This window comes from Sminthopsis crassicaudata, chromosome 1 (assembly GCF_048593235.1).
Source record: "Sminthopsis crassicaudata isolate SCR6 chromosome 1, ASM4859323v1, whole genome shotgun sequence".
Classification (NCBI taxonomy): Eukaryota; Metazoa; Chordata; class Mammalia; order Dasyuromorphia; family Dasyuridae; genus Sminthopsis; species Sminthopsis crassicaudata.
In genome coordinates, this window is record NC_133617.1 from 464692722 (window position 1) to 464711440 (window position 18719).

An 18719-nucleotide genomic window follows, 5' to 3' on the forward strand; every position below is an offset into this window, starting at 1 on the left:
CCTTTCTATGGGGGGAGGGGTGCCAGAGTGAGAGTGAAGGAGAAAGAAATTCAATGATCTTACCAGCCACGTCCCAGGATAGCTAGGGTTCGGCTTTTGAAGTCTTCTTGAGATTGGAGAGAGGGGGAGCTTGACCAAGCCCCAAACTCCTGCCTGAGAGCCAGGGCATTGGGGAGATGGCTCGATCCCTCTGGGCAATCTCCCCTCCCTTCAGTGCTCCTCCTGCTCGAACTCAGGACAAGGACTGGGGAGTTTAAAGAACGGATCTCTGTAGTTCCCAGGAATAGCAGCCAAAAGTAAGGACTTGTCAACAAATTTCGTTTTAATTCCATGGCCTCTCTCCTCCACTAAAGCCTGATTCCTCTCATTAAAGCCCCCAAGAGCTGTTTTTAAGGGAGAAATTTGAGAGACCAAATCTGGCTTCTGCAGTTTCCTCTCTATATCTGGGGCAGGTTGTTTAACATTAACATCTCCCCAGGACAGATCAAGAAGGGCTCTGGCCTTGGAACCCTCAAAAAGCTGAGTGGGATGGCCAGGTTTCTCCTCAGTCTGGAAGAGATTAGAATCATCATCCTGATGGAGAAAAAGGAGAAAAAAAAAAAAAGCTGGGCCAGAATTTAGTGAGAGAGAGAAAGAGAGAGAGAGAGAGAGAGAGAGAGAGAGAGAGAGAGAGAGAGAGAGAGAGAGAGAGAGAGAGAGAGAGAGTAAGAGAGAGAAAGAGAGAGACAGAGAGAGACAGAGAGAGAGACAGAGACAGACAGAGAGAGACACAGAGAGAGAGACAGAGAGAGAAACAGAGAGAGACAGAGACAGAGAAAAACAGAGAGAGAAAGAGAGAGAGTAAGAGAGAGAGAGAGAGAGAGAGAGAGAGAGAGAGAGAGAGAGAGAGAGAACAGAGAGTAAGAGAGAGAAAGAGAGAGAGAAACAGAGAGAGACAGAGACAGAGAAAAACAGAGAGAGAGAGAAAGAGAGAGAAAGAGAGAGAGTAAGAGAGAGAGAGAGTAAGAGAGAGAGAGAGAGAGAGAGAGAGAGAGAGAGAGAGAGAGAGAGAGAGAGAGAGTGTGTGTGTTAAAGAGATATTGCCAGACATAAGGTCCTGTTCTGAAAGGGATTTAAGAGAGCATAGGGAAGCAAAGGGAGGCTCCCCTAGATGTTTATCAAAATCAGGCTCAGATCTCCAATTGAATGGAAATCTCTTTTAAGGCTTCCTGAATGAGGATCCAGCTACCCATGGGGAAGCAGGGTGAAATGCCTTAGAAAAGGCCAGCCAGAAGAATATGCTCTCTCTTATAGACTCTTTGGAGTCTGGGAGGCTAGGAATCAAAGGGGACAGAATTTCAGAGATTTAATTTTACAGATCAAAAGAGGACAGTTTTTTTGGTTTTTTGGGTTTTTTTTTTACAAAGTTTACTCACTGATGTTCTACTTGTGGTGGCAGAGAATTAAAAAATGAGTGGATGCCCATCTATTGGGGAATGGCTGAATAAGTTGTGGTATATGAAAATAATGGAATATAATTTTTCTATAAAAAATGATGAACAAACTGATTTTAGAAAAACCTGCAAAAACTTACATGAACTGATGCTGAGTGAAGTGAGCAGGACCAGGAAAACAAGAAAGAAAGAAAAAAGTCACCAGGAGGCCTTCTACCCCCTTAACCCCTTGCCCCCAATTGCTAGCACCTTTCCATCCTGCATTTAATTTGTAGATGTTTTATATGTACCTATATATGTTATATATATTATCTTCACCAACTAGATTCCTTACAGTCTTAGAAAGTTACTGAGGAAAACTTAAGTGACTTTCTTGTGTTTGCATAGACAACACATATGAGAGGCATAATTTCAACCCAAGACATCCTGACTTAAAGATTGATCCACCTTATATTATTACCATGATGCCTTCCTTGAGAGATGCTATGGAGGAAGAAAATTGTCAAGACTTTGAAACTGATTGAATATGTATGATATCAATGGTAAAAGAAAAGAAAGAACAAAAGATGATAGAATTACTAAGAGTGGAGAAATACCCTTGACAGAAATAGCAAAGTGTGAACAAGGAAGAGGTTTAGGGGAAAAGACAAGTTCCATTTTTGTATTTTTTTGTTGTTATTTGGTCATGTTGAATGGCTCATGACCCCATTTAGGGTTTTCTTAGCAAAGAAGCTGGAGTGGTTTGCCTTTTCCTTCTCCAGTTCATTTTACAGATGAGGAAACCAGGCAAACAGGATTAAAGTGACTTGCCCAGGGGTCATACAGCTAAATTTGAGGTACTTATACAATTAGAATGTCCAGCAAGGAGTTGAAAGCATAGGCACTGGAGTTCAGGAGAACAACTGGAAATCATTTACTTAGAGATGGCTATGAAAGTCATGGAAACAGATGAGATTCCCCAAAAAAAGAGTTTAAAAAGAGTTGTTAATATACCCAAGACAGAGTTTTCAAAGTATAGTCACACTTAAGCATTGAGAGATACTTAATGCCAGGAGAAACCGATGTTACAGAAACCAAGGCAGGAAAGAATATCCAAAAGGAGTGGATAATTAAGCTCGATGACTATCCTTGCTAATCTCTCCTGTATCAATGGCTATAGCAAGTAATGGCAGTCCAACATCAGTCTACTTGTATAACAAAGAGGAACTTTACAGCAACTTCTTTCATGGATCCATCTCAGCTGAACATGGAGGTGAGGAGATGACAAGATATGAGAGAAAGTGGGGCAGACCAGGACTGGTCAGAGACTTGTGACAGTAAATTGATCAGATTATCTGGAAGGTAGATTATATGAAGGAGAATATTATATAATAAACTTTGAAAATTCGCGCTGAAGCTTAATTGTAAAGACTTAAAAGCTGAACAAAAATATTTGTATTTATCTTAGAGCAAGAGTTCATAACCTAGAGTCTGGGTCTAGATTTCAGAGAATCTGTGAACTTGGATCTATCTTTATTTTAATATTATTTGTTTTCTTTTGTAATCCTATGTATTTTAAGCATTTAAAAACATTTTGACCATAGTCTATAGGTTTTATTAGCCTGCCAAATGAGTCTATGACACACAAAATGTTAAGAACCTTTATTCTATTTTAGAGGCATTGTCTCATTGTTAAAAAACAGTCAAGCCCATCACGTTGTTCATCATCTAATCTTGTTGTTGTGTACAATATTCTCTTCCTTCTATTCACTTCATTTAGTATTAGTTCATGTAAGTCTTTCCAGGCTTTTCTGAAATCAACCTGCTGATCTTTTCTTATAGAATAATAATATTCCAGTATGATCATATATCATAAATTATTTATCCATTCTCCAACTGATGGACATCCACTCAATTTCCAGTTCCTTGCCATTACAAAAAAGACTGCTATAAATATTTTTGCACAAGTGGGTTCTTTTTTTTTTTAACTCTTTGATCAAAAGATATGCAGTTTTCTAGAAATGTATTGTACCCCAAATACTTGTGGATTCTTTGACTTCAAAACCAGTTTAGAAGCTTAATTTGCTGTTGATTTGAGAGAAGGTTAGAGGAGGTTACAAAAAGTCATGTCTGCTTTCCACCATATTTAGGTAGGCACAGTTTTATAGCTATTTGGACATAGTTCCAAACTGCTTTCCAGAATGGTTGGATCAATTCACAACTCTACTAACAATGCATTAGTGCTCCAGTTTTCCCACATCTCCTCCAACATTTATCATTATTTTTTCCTATCATTTTAGCCAACCTGAGAGTTGTAAAGTGGTATCTCAGAGTTTTCTTAATTTGCATTTTTATATGACTAGAAATGGTTTTAATTTCATCATCTGAAAATTGTCTCTTCATATCTTTTGACTATTTATCAATTGGGGAAATGGCTTATATTCTTATAAACTTGAGCCAGTTTTCTATATATTTTGGAAATAAATTCTTTATCAGAAACAATGACTGAAAATATTTTCCCAGCTTTCTGTTTCTCTTTTAATCTTGGCTGTATTGGTTTTGTTTGTACAAAAACTTTTTTTTATTTCATGTAATTCATTTTACATTTCATAATATTCTCATAAATTCCTTCCTTCTCATCAAATCTGAGGGGTAGATTATCCCTTCTCTTGATTTGCTTATAGTATCACCCTTTATGTCTAAATTATGAACACATTTTGACCTTATCTTGGAATAGGATATTAGATGTTGATCATGCCTAGTTTCTGTCATACTATTTTCCAGTTTTCCCAGAAATTTTTATCAAATACTGAGTTCTCATTCCAGAAGCTGGAGTCTTTAAGTTTATCAAACACTAGATTACTGTAGTCATTGAGTATTGTGTCTTGTGGAAAAAAGACTATTCCACTGAAACACCACTCTATTTCTTAGCCAGTACCAAATGGTTTTGATGACCGCTGCTTTATAATAAAGTTTTAGATCTGGTATAGTTAGGCTGCCTTCCTTTGCATTTTCTTCCATTAATTCCCTTGAAATTATTAATCTTTTGTTGTTCTAGATGAATCTTGATATTATATCTCTGAATTCTTGATCATAGCAATAGAACACTTTTGGATAAGTTGAGGAGATCAAGGCTACAACCATCACTGTTTAGTTCCAAAGTACAGAAAAAGTTTGGATTATAGAAGAGGTTGATGGACTAGAGGGTCTTCATGTTTGAAAGAATATCTATACATACATGAATGCATGCATGCAGATATACATATATACATAAAGAATAATAGCAGAAATAGAGAGGAGCATACACATTCATACACATCAAATATGAAGAAATAATGGGGGTCAACTGAAGTCATTCAAAGAAATGTTTGGTCTAAATGTAGAATGATAAATGTAGCTCAAGAAACACAGAGAAGAGTTATTACAGGGGACTTTGGATTCCCTGGTTTCAGGTTGAATTGTTTTTTCCTCTTTTTTCCCATCTATTCATCATATATCATCTTCTGAGATGATGTTCAGAAGGAGATACTCTCAGGAAAAATAAAAAATCAGCAGACCCTGAGGGGTCAGGAACTTTATTGTCTTTCCTTCTATAAATATAGAAAATTGGTATTAGATTCCATCAAGCAACCTTATTTTAGCCTCATACCAGGCCAGATGACTGGTTTGCCTTACTTTTTCCTACGAGATTTCCCTGTTCTACCCATTCCACTACCCCTAATCAGAACACCTGTTTAGTTTGACCTGAGTTTTGAGAAATGACCTGGAGACCTTTCAGGATGTATCATGATTTCCTCTCCTTTCCTACTCCCAACCTCTGCCTTTCCTCTAAGATTATCTTCTATCTACTCTGTTACATCTTATATGTATATCATTATTTTCATTTTGTCTCCTTGGGGGCAGAGATCCTGTATCTGCTATTCTTTATATCTCCCCTGCTTAGTATAATGCTTGGCAAACTTAATAAATCCTTTATGCTAGAGTGGCATAAAAGGTGGGTGTTGGAGTCTGGACTTTAGTACTTTTAGTCTTATTATTTTTTGTTTTTGTTCCTACTAAGTTTCAGATTATATATCCTGAAGGCTGAGAAAGTGTACCTACGGTAGTTTAATCATATGACTAGGAACTTGATACTGAGTTGGCAAAGCTAGAGAGGGAATTTGGAAGGATTTCAGTATGACTACGAGGTCATAAGATGAGCCTTTAAGGAATCAGCATACTAATGGGTGTAGATCTTCTTGGCTGCTGAATTCTGTCTGCCTTTTTGGCCCCCTTAAGAATTGTGTATGTATTGACTACACATATACATTCTATATTAAATTGCTTGCCTTTTCAAGGAGGAAGGGAAGAAGATAATTTGAAATTCAAAACTTTAAAAAAATGCTAAATTTCTTTTACATGTAATTGAGGAAGAATTAAAAAAAAAAAAAAAAAAGAATTGCATGTATAAGCCCTAATTGGGAAAGTCACCCTGACTTTTCTTCTTCTCCTATCCTGATCCAACTAAAAGATTGTATAAGATGAGACAAAGAGAAATTCTCAATCTCTTACTCAGCTCCTGATCTTTCTATTCAATACTATTCCAGTTACATGGTGTTTCTCAAAGAGTGGGTTATACAACCTTAAAGAAAATATGCAAAAAAATCAAGAAAGGCTATGAAAACTAGAGATGGAGCTGTGGGCATAGTTTAAACATCTTTGTAACCCTGTACCCAAGCTTGAGGCAGTTTTGCTGAGTGACAGTATGACAAAATACTCCATCTCCAGACTCCAGGCATTTTCTCTAACTGCTCCCATGCCTAGAATATTCTCCCTCTTCTTCTCTTCTCTGATTCTCTTGCTTTCTTCAAGTCCCAGCTAAAATCCCATCTTCTACAGGAAACTTTTCTCAATGCCTCTTATTTCTAGTGTCTTTCCTTTATGAATTATCTTCAGATTACTCTGTATATGTATATGACTTATTTGTTGCATGTTGTCATGTTATGTCACTCATTATACTGTGAATTCCTTGAGAATGGGGACTATCCTCTGTCTTTATTTGTATCCCCAGGTGATGCAATCTTTTAGTTGGACTGAGATAGGAGAAGGGGAAAAGTCAGGGTGCCCTGCCCAATTTGGACTGACACAATTTTTGTTTCTCTAATTACATGTGAAAAAATTTTGAACAGAGTTTAGCTCATTGTGGATGCTTACTAAATGTTTTTCCCTTGATTCCTAGCTTCCAGTCTGGTGCTCTCCCCACCACCCTTCCTTGCCTCCTTGAGTGGTTTTTTGGACTTTCTCTAATCCTACAACTCCATACTTATGTATTACTTAAAGTCTTTGGCATTGACAAGTCTAAGCTTTTCAAAGCTTTCTCTCAGTCATTACTTTCACATGATGGTGTCTCAGAGGAATTGAATGGTGCATTCTGTGCCATGTGGAATATTTCCCTGTTTGGCTGTCATGTTCTTAAACTTCTAGGGAAACGCTATGATTTTTCAGGTTGTCCAGGAGTAGGCTTTGTAGCACAGAACTGACCAGAGGAAATCCTTTTTGAGGACTTGCTCCCAGAATTTCTGATTAATCTTGAACTCAGAATTCTAACATCTTCCATTCAGCAGACACTTATTTAGGTGTTCAGTAAATGTATGTCAAATGAATGAGGGGATCAGACATGACAGTTCAGAGGAATGATGGTAAAATCAAGATAGGTTTCTTTAATGTTTCTTTCCCAGAACTATATCTGGAGCCCCTTCTTTCTATTTTGAATGTGCATAGGACTAGAACTCAGAACTCCCAATTTCTGATTCATCATTCTTTCCATTGCTGTTTATCAGTGATAATTGTATATATGTGTATGTACACACATATATATACATATATATAAAGCTTTTCACTTTTAAAATATATGCATAGATAGTTTTCAACATTCACCCTTGCAAAATCTTATGTTTTGAATTTTTTTCTCCCTCCCCTCTTCCTATTCCTTCACTTAGGTGGAAAGTAATCCAATATATGTTAAACATGTGTAGTTCTTCTATATATATTTCCACAATTACCATGCTGCACAAGAAAAATCAGATCAAAAGGAAAAAAAAAGGAAAGAAAACAAAAAGCAAGCAAATAACAACAACCAAAGTGAAAATGCTTATGTTGTGAGCTACATTCAGCTCCCACAATCATCTCTCTGGATGCAGATGGCTCTCTCCATCACAAGTCCATTGGAACTGAATCACCTCTCTGTTGAAAAGAGCCATGAACATCACAATTGATCACCATATATTCTTCTTGTTGCTGTGTGCCATATTCTCTTGATTCTATTCACTTCACTTAGCACCAGTTTATGTAAGTCTTTACAGGACTTTCTGAAATCATCCTTGCTTATCATTTTGTGAAGGTCCGGGCTAGTCCTCTGAAGGGCTCAGAATAAGTCCTGGCCCCACGTTGGGCACCAAATTGTAAAGTTCTTGAATTGTAAAGGTCCGGTAGTCTCTAAGTTATCCTTGGGGACTGCTATCTCAACTCAATCTCCCAGCCAGACTCTCTCCTTCTAGCCTGCTGTCCCAACTAGACTCGACTCACTCTTTGCCCTCCTGCCCTCCTCTTTTATCCTAGCAGAGATTGTAGTGAGAACTCAACGGGGCTTGTAAGAAAATTACTTCAACCAATGAACTTGCTCCTCCCAAAGGTTGTGTAAACTCCTTTTCAGAGGTTCAAAGGTACAAACTCCCCCTAAAGGTGTGAATTCTGAGCTAGAGAATTACCCAGACAACCTGAGTTCTCACCTTGTAATCCTAACATCTTTCTTATAGAACAATAATATTCCATAATATTCATGTACCATAACTAATTCAGCCATTCTCCAACTGATGGGTATCCACTTAGTTTCCAGTTCTTTGCTACTGCAAAAAAGGACTGCTATTAATATTTTTGCACATGTGAATGGATCCTTTTTACTTTTTTATGATTTCTCTGGGATACAGGCTCAGTAGAGACACTGCTGGATCAAAGGGTATGCACAGTTTGATGGCTCTTTGGGCATAGTTCCATATTGCTCTCCAGAATGGTTGGATCATTTCACAATTCCACCAACAATGCACTATTGTATCAATTTTCCCACATCCCTTCCAACATTCATCATTATCTTTTTCTGTCATTTTAATCAATCTGAGAGATGTATAGTAGTACCTCAGAGTTGTTTTAATTTGCATTTCTTTGATCAATAGTGATTTAGAGCATTTTTTCATATGACTAGAAATGGTTTTAATTTCTTCATCTGAAAATTGTCTGTTCATATCCTTTGACCATTTATTAATTGGAGAATGGCTTGTATTCTTATAAATTTGAGTCAATTCTCTGTATTTTAGAAATGAGGCCTTTATCAGAACCCTTTGTTCTAAAATTTTTTGTTCCCAGATAACTATATTTTAAAAGAGGAAAAAGAAAAAGAAAAAGAAAAACTTATTTGACTAGACTTTTAATTGCCTTGCTGTTAGAAGATCCAGGTGAGAGGCTTCCTCTACAAATACAGGATGGTACTTTCTCTAATGTATAGTATGAGGGGGTCATCTGGTCATCTGAGAGATGAGTTGATTCCCTAGGATCACACAACTAGTATGTATCAGAGATAGGAATTCTTGTCATTAAGACCAGTTCCCTATCCACTACACCAGGCTACTTCTCACCATATTAAGCTAACAAAAGTTATATGTGATTTTCAGAAGTAGGATGCTATGCTGGTCAATAGCTGTTATTTGTTTGTTGTATAGACAGTCCTGAAAGAAAAACTTCAATTCTCTGGTTCTGACAACCAGACCAAAATACAATGAAGTCTCAGGAAACGGATCTAATTAATCTAACAATTTGTTTTTCACAACAATATGGGGGTGTGAGGAGAAATTGGAGTTATTATTTTCCAAATTTTGTAGGTGAAGATACTGAGATAGCACAAGTTAAGTGACTTGCTCAGGTTCCCACATCTAAATAAATATCTGAGACAGATTTTGAACCCAAACTTCCTGATGCTAAGTCTAGTGTCTATTTATTTATCTGCCTCATAATCTAAGAAACATTTTTGTCTCAGAAAAATAAGCAATGTTGGTTGAGATAGTCTCTAGTCATTTGCCTTCTAGTTCTAAAAAGATTGTTCCAAGAAGAAAGATTGAGGAATGGAGTGAAGGACACTTTCTCCCTTCTCTTTTCCCTTTCCTTTCTTGTTCTGTTATGTCCTTTTCTTTACTTTCTTTTTCTTCTTTCCTTCAAATCTCTTTTTGCCTTGAGTGCATTGTTCTGTATTGCTTTGACAATCTTTGTTTTTCTTACTCATATTTTGTTGTTCCAAATACATATAAAGATTGTTTTCAATATGCATTTTGTGTTCCAAATTTTTTCTCCTTCCCAAGAAAGCAAGCAATCTGCTATAGGTTGAACATGCACAATCTTTCTAAATGTATTTTATATTTGTCATATACAACAACAAAAATCAGATCAAAAGAGAAAAACTGGACCCACACAACACCATATTCCAAGATAAGATCAAAATGGGTCCATGATTTAGGCATAAAGAACGAGATCATAAATAAATTAGAGAAACATAGGATAATTTACCTCTTAGACTTGTGGAGGAGGAAGGAATTTGTGACCAAAGAAGAACTAGAGATCATTATTGATCACAAAATAGAAAATTTTGATTATCTCAAGTTAAAAAGCCTCTGTACAAACAAAACTAATGTAAACAAAATTAGAAGGGAAGCAACAAACTGAAAAAACATTTTTATAGTTAAAGGTTCTGATAAAAAGCCTCATTTCCAAAATATATAATTGACTCTAATTTATAAGAAGTCAAGCCATTCTCCAATTGATAAATGGTCAAAGGATATGAACAGACAATTTTCAGATGATGAAATAGAAACTATATATTTCCACTCATATGAAAGAGTGTTCCAAATCACTATTGATCAGAGAAATGCAAATTAAAACAACTCTCAGATACCACTACACACCTGTCAGATTGGCTAAGATGACAGGAAAAAATAATGATGAATGTTGGAGGGGATGTGGGAAAACTGGGACACTGATGCTTTGTTGATGAAGTTGTGAAAGAATCCGGCCATTCTGGAGAGCAATCTGGAATTATGCCCAAAAAGTTATCAAACTGTGCATATCCTTTGATCCAGTGTCCTATTACTGGGCTTATATCCCAAGGAATACTAAAGAAGGGAAAGGGACCTGTATGTGCCAAAATGTTTGTGGCAGCCCTTTTTGTAGTGGCCAGAAACTGCCCATCAATTGGAGAATGGTTGGGCAAATTATGGTATATGAATGTTATAGAATATTATTGTTCTGTAAGAAATGACCAGCAGGATGAATATAGAGAGGCTTGGAGAGACTTACATCAACTGATGCTGAGTGAAATGAGCAGAACCAGGAGATCATTATAAACTTCACCAACAATTCTGTATAAGGATGTATTCTGATGGAAGTGGATATCTTCAACAAAGAGAAGATCTAATCCAGTTCCAATTGATCAATCAGACACACTCAGAGAAGGAACACTGGGAAATTAGTGTAAACTGTTTGCACTTTTGTTTTTCTTCCCAGGTTATTTTTACCTTCTAAATTCAATTCTCCCTGTTCAACAAGAGAACTGTTTGGTTCTGCACACATATATTGTATCTAGGATATACTATAACATAATTAACAAGTATAAGACTGCTTGCCAGCTAGGGGAGGGGGTGGAGGGAGGGAAGGAAAAAGTCGGAACAGAAGTGAGTGCAAGCGATAATGTTGTAAAAATAATTATCCAGGCATATAATGTTCTGTCAATAAAAAGTTATAATAGAAAAAGAATGGTATGTACCTTATGACAGACAGGTTTAGAATGTGGAATAATATATACAACTTTGGACATAATCAATTTGAAAATTTACTTTGCTTGTCTATATATACTGTTTCAAGGATTTAAAAAAAAAGAGAAAAACCATGAGAAAGAAAAAAAGCAAACAAACAAACAAAAAATGGTGAAAATACTATGCATCAATCCACATTTAGTCTCTATAGTTCTCTCTGGATGCAGTTGGCATTTTCTATCCCTATTAGAATTGTCTTGGGTCACTGCATTGCTGAGAAGAACTAAGTCTATCATAGTTGATCATCACTCTATGTTGCTGTTACTTTGTACAATGTTCTCCTTATTCTGCTTCTTTCACTAGAATCAGTTGAAGAAAGTCTTTCCAGGCTTTTATGAAATCAGCCTGCTCATCATTTCTTATAGAATAATAATATTCTATTACATTCATATGCCATAACTTATTCAGCCATTCTTTAACTGGTGGGTATCTACTCAGTTTCAGTTTTTTATCACTACAAAAAGGTTTGCCACAAACATTTTTGCACATATGGATTCTTTTCCCCTTTTTATGATGTCTTTCTTTCCCCCAAATCTTAGTGATAGCAATCAAGAGTGGAGACAGCTAAGTAGTTCAATGGACAGAATGCTCAATTTAGAATTTGGAAGATCAGACACTAACTAGTTGTATGATACTGGAGAAATCACTTATCTTCAGTTTGTCTTAATCCATTGGGGAAGGAAATGGCAAAGTACTTTAGTATTTCTTCCAGGAAAAGTCCATGGATAGTACTGGCATGCTATAGTTTATGGGGTCATGAAGAGTTGGACATAATTGAATGACTAAGCAATAAGTGATCAAGATGGCCAGGTATAATAGAAGCAAAGTGGGGGAAAAGAGGTTTACTGTGACTTAGATTACCCTGAAAATAAAATATGCATCACAGATTATTTTTCCCACTTTAGGATGATAGCTGTTTTCAACTATTTGAAAAATTGCCACATGGAAAAGAGATTAAACTTATTCTGCTTGGCTCCAATAGACAGAATGATTTAACTATTGGTCAGCATTGCACAAGCTTCATTTCAATATAAGCCAGGCAGTCAACAATTATTTATTAGACTCACGGTTATTAAACTGTGCTAAGTGCTAGTTATACAAAAAAAGACAAGAAAAAAAAAAAAAGGTCCTGTTCTTAGGGACCATATATTCAATTGAGCGAGAAATCATGTAACTTACATTTACAAAAAATAAATACAGAGGAGAGTAAATGAAGGTAATCTGAGAGGGGAAAACTTCCTCATAATTAGTTGTTTTACAATAAAATTAGCTAATAGGATAGGAGTGAGTTTGTTACTATAGGTTTTTAGGTGGAGGCTAGAAGACCATTTGTCAAAAATATGGTAGGAGCTGGAGCAGATAATGTCTGAGAGCCTTCAGGATTCTCTGCTAACTTAACATTTTAGTGATGTCATGTGAAGGTGCTTTGGTCTCAGGAACAGAACCATTAATAGGCTTGTGTGACTCTGTCTTAGTGTCTTCTAATTTAAATTGAGCTGGGGGCACTTGTACTGGAGAAAATGTAAACAACCAAGATTAGAGCTCAGTTAGCAAGAATAACGGACTTAAAGAGGAAACTAACCAGATTTCCCAATCTATCTTGCTCCTTCTACATTCCAGTAGTTCCCTGTCCTAATAGGACTTTGTGTCCCAAAATTCAAGCTCATTGCCTTCTCCCTGGCCCAAACTATTTGCCTCTAAAAAGTTTTGAGGTACTTTTCTCGGATGCAAACCATGCTAATTATGGCTCAGCTTCTAGAATTTATGGAAGTAAGGGAAAAATCGGTAATGTTGCTCACATATTTGTAGTCTTTGTGACAAACACAGTCCTTGGCACAGATTGAGTGTGTAATAAATGTTTTTTGATTGATTAATTGATGAAACATCCTGTTGGAAAATATAGAACTTGTGAAGTTGTGTGTATGATCACTTTTCCCTTGGAACTTTCCTGTAGAGCTCAAACCATTTAGGACAGTGCTGACAAACTCAAATAAAAACTGATGTATGCAACTGCAAACTGACTTAAAAGATCAAAAACTAACATAAATTATGTGTACTTCTATTTATTTTGTCAAATATTTCCTAATTACTTTCCTAATTCCTAATTATTTAATCTAACAAGTTTGACACCTCTGATTTAGGAAATAGCATGATTCTGAGAAAATGGCATCACTAGATTGTGTGAAGAGTAGAAGTTTTATGTTCAGTAAGTATATTGGGCAATTAGAAACTAAACAGCTTGGGACTTCCAATCTAATATCCTTCTCTGTCTCATCTGTAAGTATTTTCATAATGCTGGCTAAATAAAAGCAACTACCTGAAACACCTTTAGGAAGCTGTTTTTTGTTTCCCTTTTTTCTGTGGGAAACTCAATGATATTAAGTAAGATTACTATTTTTCTTGCTATTATTCATTGGAGGGGAGTATTAGGCTTTTGAAATCTGTGAGATGATCACCTGCTTGAAAATGTTCTCCAATTGTAAATCATTATAAGCATTTTAGGAGCTAATTTAGCATTATGCAAATAAATTCACCCAAATGTTCATATGCTTTGACCCAAAGATTCTACTAGGCATGTGCCCCAAGGAAGTAATTGTGCTGCTACTGCGGCTGATAGCATTTATATAATGCATTACATAAATTATCTCCTGGGATGTGGATGCTATTATTAAATCCATTTAACAAAATAGGAAAGTAAAGCAGGCAAAGGTTAAGTAACTTACTTGCCTAGGGTCCCACAGCTAGAAAGTGACTTGGGTCTTCAAGACTTCAGATCTCATTATCAACTGTACCACTTATTGTACACCAAATTCTTTTTAGCAGCATTTTTGTGTAACTACAAAGGACTGGAAATAGAATAGATACAATCATTAGGGAATGGCTTAGCCAATTGTGGTACGTGTATGCAATGGAATATTCTTGTACTATAAGAAATGTTGAATATAAGAATCAGCAAAGTGTAGAAAGACATGAGTTGATGTGAAATAAAATAAGCAGAACCAAGAAAACCAAATATATAACCACAACAATTTAAATGGAAAGAACAAGAGCCACATCTATAAAAAAATCAAAATTAATACTGCAAAATTACAAGGATTAAATATTAGAAGACAACCCCACCCCCATTTCTATTATTTATTTTGCTAATTTTTTCTCTTCTTCCTTTTTTTATTTCTTTAAAACATTTTTGCTATATGAAGTGGATCCCTGGGATAGGAAAAGACACAGGCAAAAATTCAGATAATATATAAAAAAATAAAATTTTATTTTTAAAAAAGGAAATGTTCTTTCCTTTCTACTTTACTTCTCCCTTTCCCCTCTTATTTCCTGATGAGTAAACATTTATGCTGACACAGTGATACTGGAATACATGATGAAAGCTTTGCTTTCCTCAGCATAGCCTGTTATTATATGTTTGAAGTTTTAATTGGATATCAGTTTCTATTATTCCTCCTTCTTTTCTTCCAGCAATGGTTATATAGCTGAGGGACTGAAAAAATGAAGAGAGTTTATTTCCCAGTTCCACATTGGATATATTATCTGGGTAAAGCATTTGACCCAATAAGGTAAAAAGAGTAACTTATTTGTCATTCTTAGAGAGGAAGAAATAATCAAAATGTAATAAACAATTTCTTATTTCTCAAGAGCTTGGTACTTTTACCATATTAGAAACTTTAAGCATGTAATTACATTGGGACCAAAAATTTTAGCACTAATGGGCATATACTACTTCTAACAATAACTAAACTTTGAAGAAACATCATTTTTCCTGAATGTTTTTACATGTAATAAAGTAAAGGTTAGGAAGGATTGCTCATTAAAACTTTTCATATGGTCCATCTGCAACTCTGTCAGCATTTTAGACATTTATTACATTTAACCTTATCCTTGTGGTAAGTCATAGGAGGGAGATAAAATACAAAATATTAAAATCCTTATTTTTCTAATTGTTATATATAGTGGAAGATTCACCATCATTACAAAAACATTAGATAATGTTATCTACTAGTTATCATAGTTTGCATATCTAAAGATTTATATCAATCTGAACCAAACTTCATTCCTTATGTTGAAGTGTTGCTCTAATGTGATACCATAAATACCATAGTTTTAGGGCCAATCAAAATGTAGATTGAGAAATACTTCCTCCCACCTTTATCCTCTATCAGCTTCAGAATGAGCTTTCAATCTGTCATGTAGATTTAATGGATTAAATATATTATTCCAGCTGTCCTTATGGTAATTGACAGCTCAGTCAACCAGTGACAAGATGAAGGAGTACTGGAGAATACTGGATGGATTTCCTCCTACTTTTCTCCACCTCTTTTGAACCAGCAAAAAAAAATTTCTGGTAGGCTTATCATTTCATATATAATGATATATATCAGCAAAGGTGGGATGGAAATTGAGATTTGGGGAAGAAAGTGATTTCTAGCTCTGGCCTGTTAGGATTCTTACAAGTTGTTAAATCAGTGGAATTGAGGAAACAGTGGTTAAATCTAGTTTAGCATTGATTTAATCCTACAACAAATAATGGTTTCCTAGTGATATAATGATTGGTGTATACTCAGTGTGGGGCATATAAGGAGGAGCTGTCAGGGCCAGAATGGACAAGCACACTAGAAGCTTTCTGAGGTTGAGACAGATTCGTTCCATCTTCCACCTTTTCTGTGGCTGGAGGCTCAAGCACAAATCTTTGGAAGCTGAGGAGATTCAGAAGCCAGACCTCAAGGAACCAAGACTACAGAAAGCCTCTAAGAAAGGGCTGCAGGAAAGGAGACAAAACTTGGAAAGAGACAATAAAGGATTTGGACTTTAATACCTGGTTGAATTTGGGGTGATAACACTGAACTGAAAGGAAGGCTGCTTCCAGAAGCTCCCCAAGAAATCTGCTCCCAGAGAATATTATATTTTAGAGAAGAACATTGCATTTTGGTGCCCAAACATGGGACCAAGAACCTTCATCTGTGACCCAGAAATTAGGGTGAGTACAACAAGGAAACTTTGTTAAAGAGCTAAAGTAGAATTTCAGCTAAAATGGGACAGATGTTTAGAAAACAGCCTTCTTTTCCTCTTCAAGGAAAATGTGTAGAGAGTATTGTCAGACTTATAAAAAGCCAAGGTTTGATTATAATTTGAGAGCAGATCACTGAACTTTTAGAATCTGTACAGTACATATCTTCTTGGTTCTCTATGGAAAAAGAACTGGATCTAGAGGAGTAGAAATTCGTAGGAGAGCAACTATGTCAATTCTACAATGAAAATGGACCTGACTCAATTTCCAAAGATATACTTTATACATATAATTTAATACAACTGGCTTTAGGAAATTATGTAAATTATAAGAAGAAAGAGCAGGAGGGGGAGGAGTCAAATAAACTAGGTGAAAGGATGAAGAATCAAATAAGAATGGAATTAAATGCAATTTTAAGTGTGGTGCTTCCCAGCAGGAGAAATTAGGTCATTCCCCATTCCCTGACCTACTTCCCTCAATTAACCCTTCATGGGTGGAGGGAGAAGGAGAAGGGGGAGAGGCAGAAACACATTCAACACCACCTTATGAAGCTGCCTATGACAAGATTCCAAAAAAACATTGGTTAAGGCAAAAAGAGAAGGACAGGATATATCTGACTTAAAAATAAATGCATATCCAGTGATTGAAGATCTTGACTCTTCAGGTCAAAAAAGGAGAAGATAAGAAGAAAATGTTAACACCCAGTGATTGAAAATCCATAACAAGGACATGTTTAAAACCTGGACAAAACTTGTTGAGTTTAGAGTATCATGAATTATGTAGGATTCAAGCCCAATGCAATAAGCAAACTGGAATTAGCATACAAATCACTTTGGGGGCAGCTAGGTGGCGCAGTGGATAGAGCACCTGAATTCAGGAGGACCCGAGTTCAAATCTGGTCTCAGACACTTAACACTTCCTAGCTGTGTGACCCTAGGCAAGTCACTTAACCCCAGCCTCAGGAAAAAAACATACAAATCACTTTTAACCAACTAGCAAGTGAAGGTCAGTATGCAGAGAATTCAGCACAGATTAATTACCTCATAGGAGTGTATGAACAAATAACAAATTGCTACTGCTTCAATAAAAGCTTAGGGTTCCCTTTCAGGGAAAGATCGAGAGGAAGCCTTCACAAAAATAGAGCCTCTGCGGATTTTGTGGGATGTTTGCAGACAGCTGTCACAAGAATCATTGGCGAAAATTCAGCTACAGAAATAATAATCAGACAACTGGCTAAGGAAAATGCCAATGAGGTTTGCAGAAGAATTATATGGGGACTACACAAAGATGCTCCGTTAGAGGAGATCATAAGATTCTGTGCCACAATGGGCACAAATGCTTATTATACCCAGACTATGATGAACATGGGAAGACAGGGTATCTCTTTGGCAAGGGACTTCTAGAGAAAATCGTTGATGTTTTCAATGTGGAAAAGTTGGACATCTGAGAGCTCAGTGAAGGCAAGGAGATAGCGTAAGAAGACAGGATGAGAGAAGACCTATGTCCAAAATGCCACAAGGGCTTCCATTGGGCCTCAGAATGTAGATCGATCCAGGGAAATGAGAGGCAGGGCTCAGCTCCAAGATATATAAAAGACAGGTGGGGCTGAGTGCACACCCAAAGAGTCTTTAGAAGTTCAGAACTCTGATGTGATCAATCAACTGAAAAGCAATCTCATGGCAGAAAGGGATCACATGATCAATCAGCCAAAAAGCAATCAGATAGCAGAAAGGGATTACAATTGGAGAAAATACAGGCATTTTTAACCCAACAGAAGGGCAATGTCCAGAGCAAGCAGTTTCAATATAATTGCCAGGTGATGAGGAGCAATCCCCATAGTGGTAAATAGAAGGGACTAGATAGGTTAACTGCTTGTGAGAAAGGATTTGCTTGTATTTCTACAGATGGAAAAAGAATCAGATGGATGCCAATGAGCTGTATTCACCTTGTCCATCAGAGAGAGACAGAAAAAAGAGAAAAAGCTCAAAACAAAGGAGAAGATCTAAAAAAATATCTGACACTGAAAGAGCATGGCTGATAATGAGACTGTTGCAAGACTTGAAAACCAGCAGGAATCATTGGATTCCTTGAGGTGAAAAATCGTTGATGATACTATTGCAGGATTTCAAAACTTGCAGGAATTATTGGATTCCTGGCACATGAAGTAATGGACAACAGATTCCTTTTGGACTATTTCTAGGACTTATTCCTCATGTTGATTCATGTTATTTGTTACATCACTACTAGACTGTATTATGTTACTATGTGCTTATGTAACTTATGTAATTATGTGTAATACCTCCCATGTTGATGGATTTATGTATACCTGTTTTAAGAGTAAGCCTCTTCAGAAACCCACTAATCTGATTTGATTTCCCATTTCCTTTGGTGTTTTCATCTCCT

The 18719-nt window shown here is 36.3% G+C and overlaps 1 pseudogene; it reads right to left on the reverse strand.

Moving 5' to 3' along the window:
* Positions 1 to 210: 210 nt before the first annotated feature.
* LOC141550478 (lon protease homolog 2, peroxisomal pseudogene) overlaps positions 211 to 18719 on the reverse strand; it is an 81649-nt pseudogene continuing 63140 nt past the window's right edge.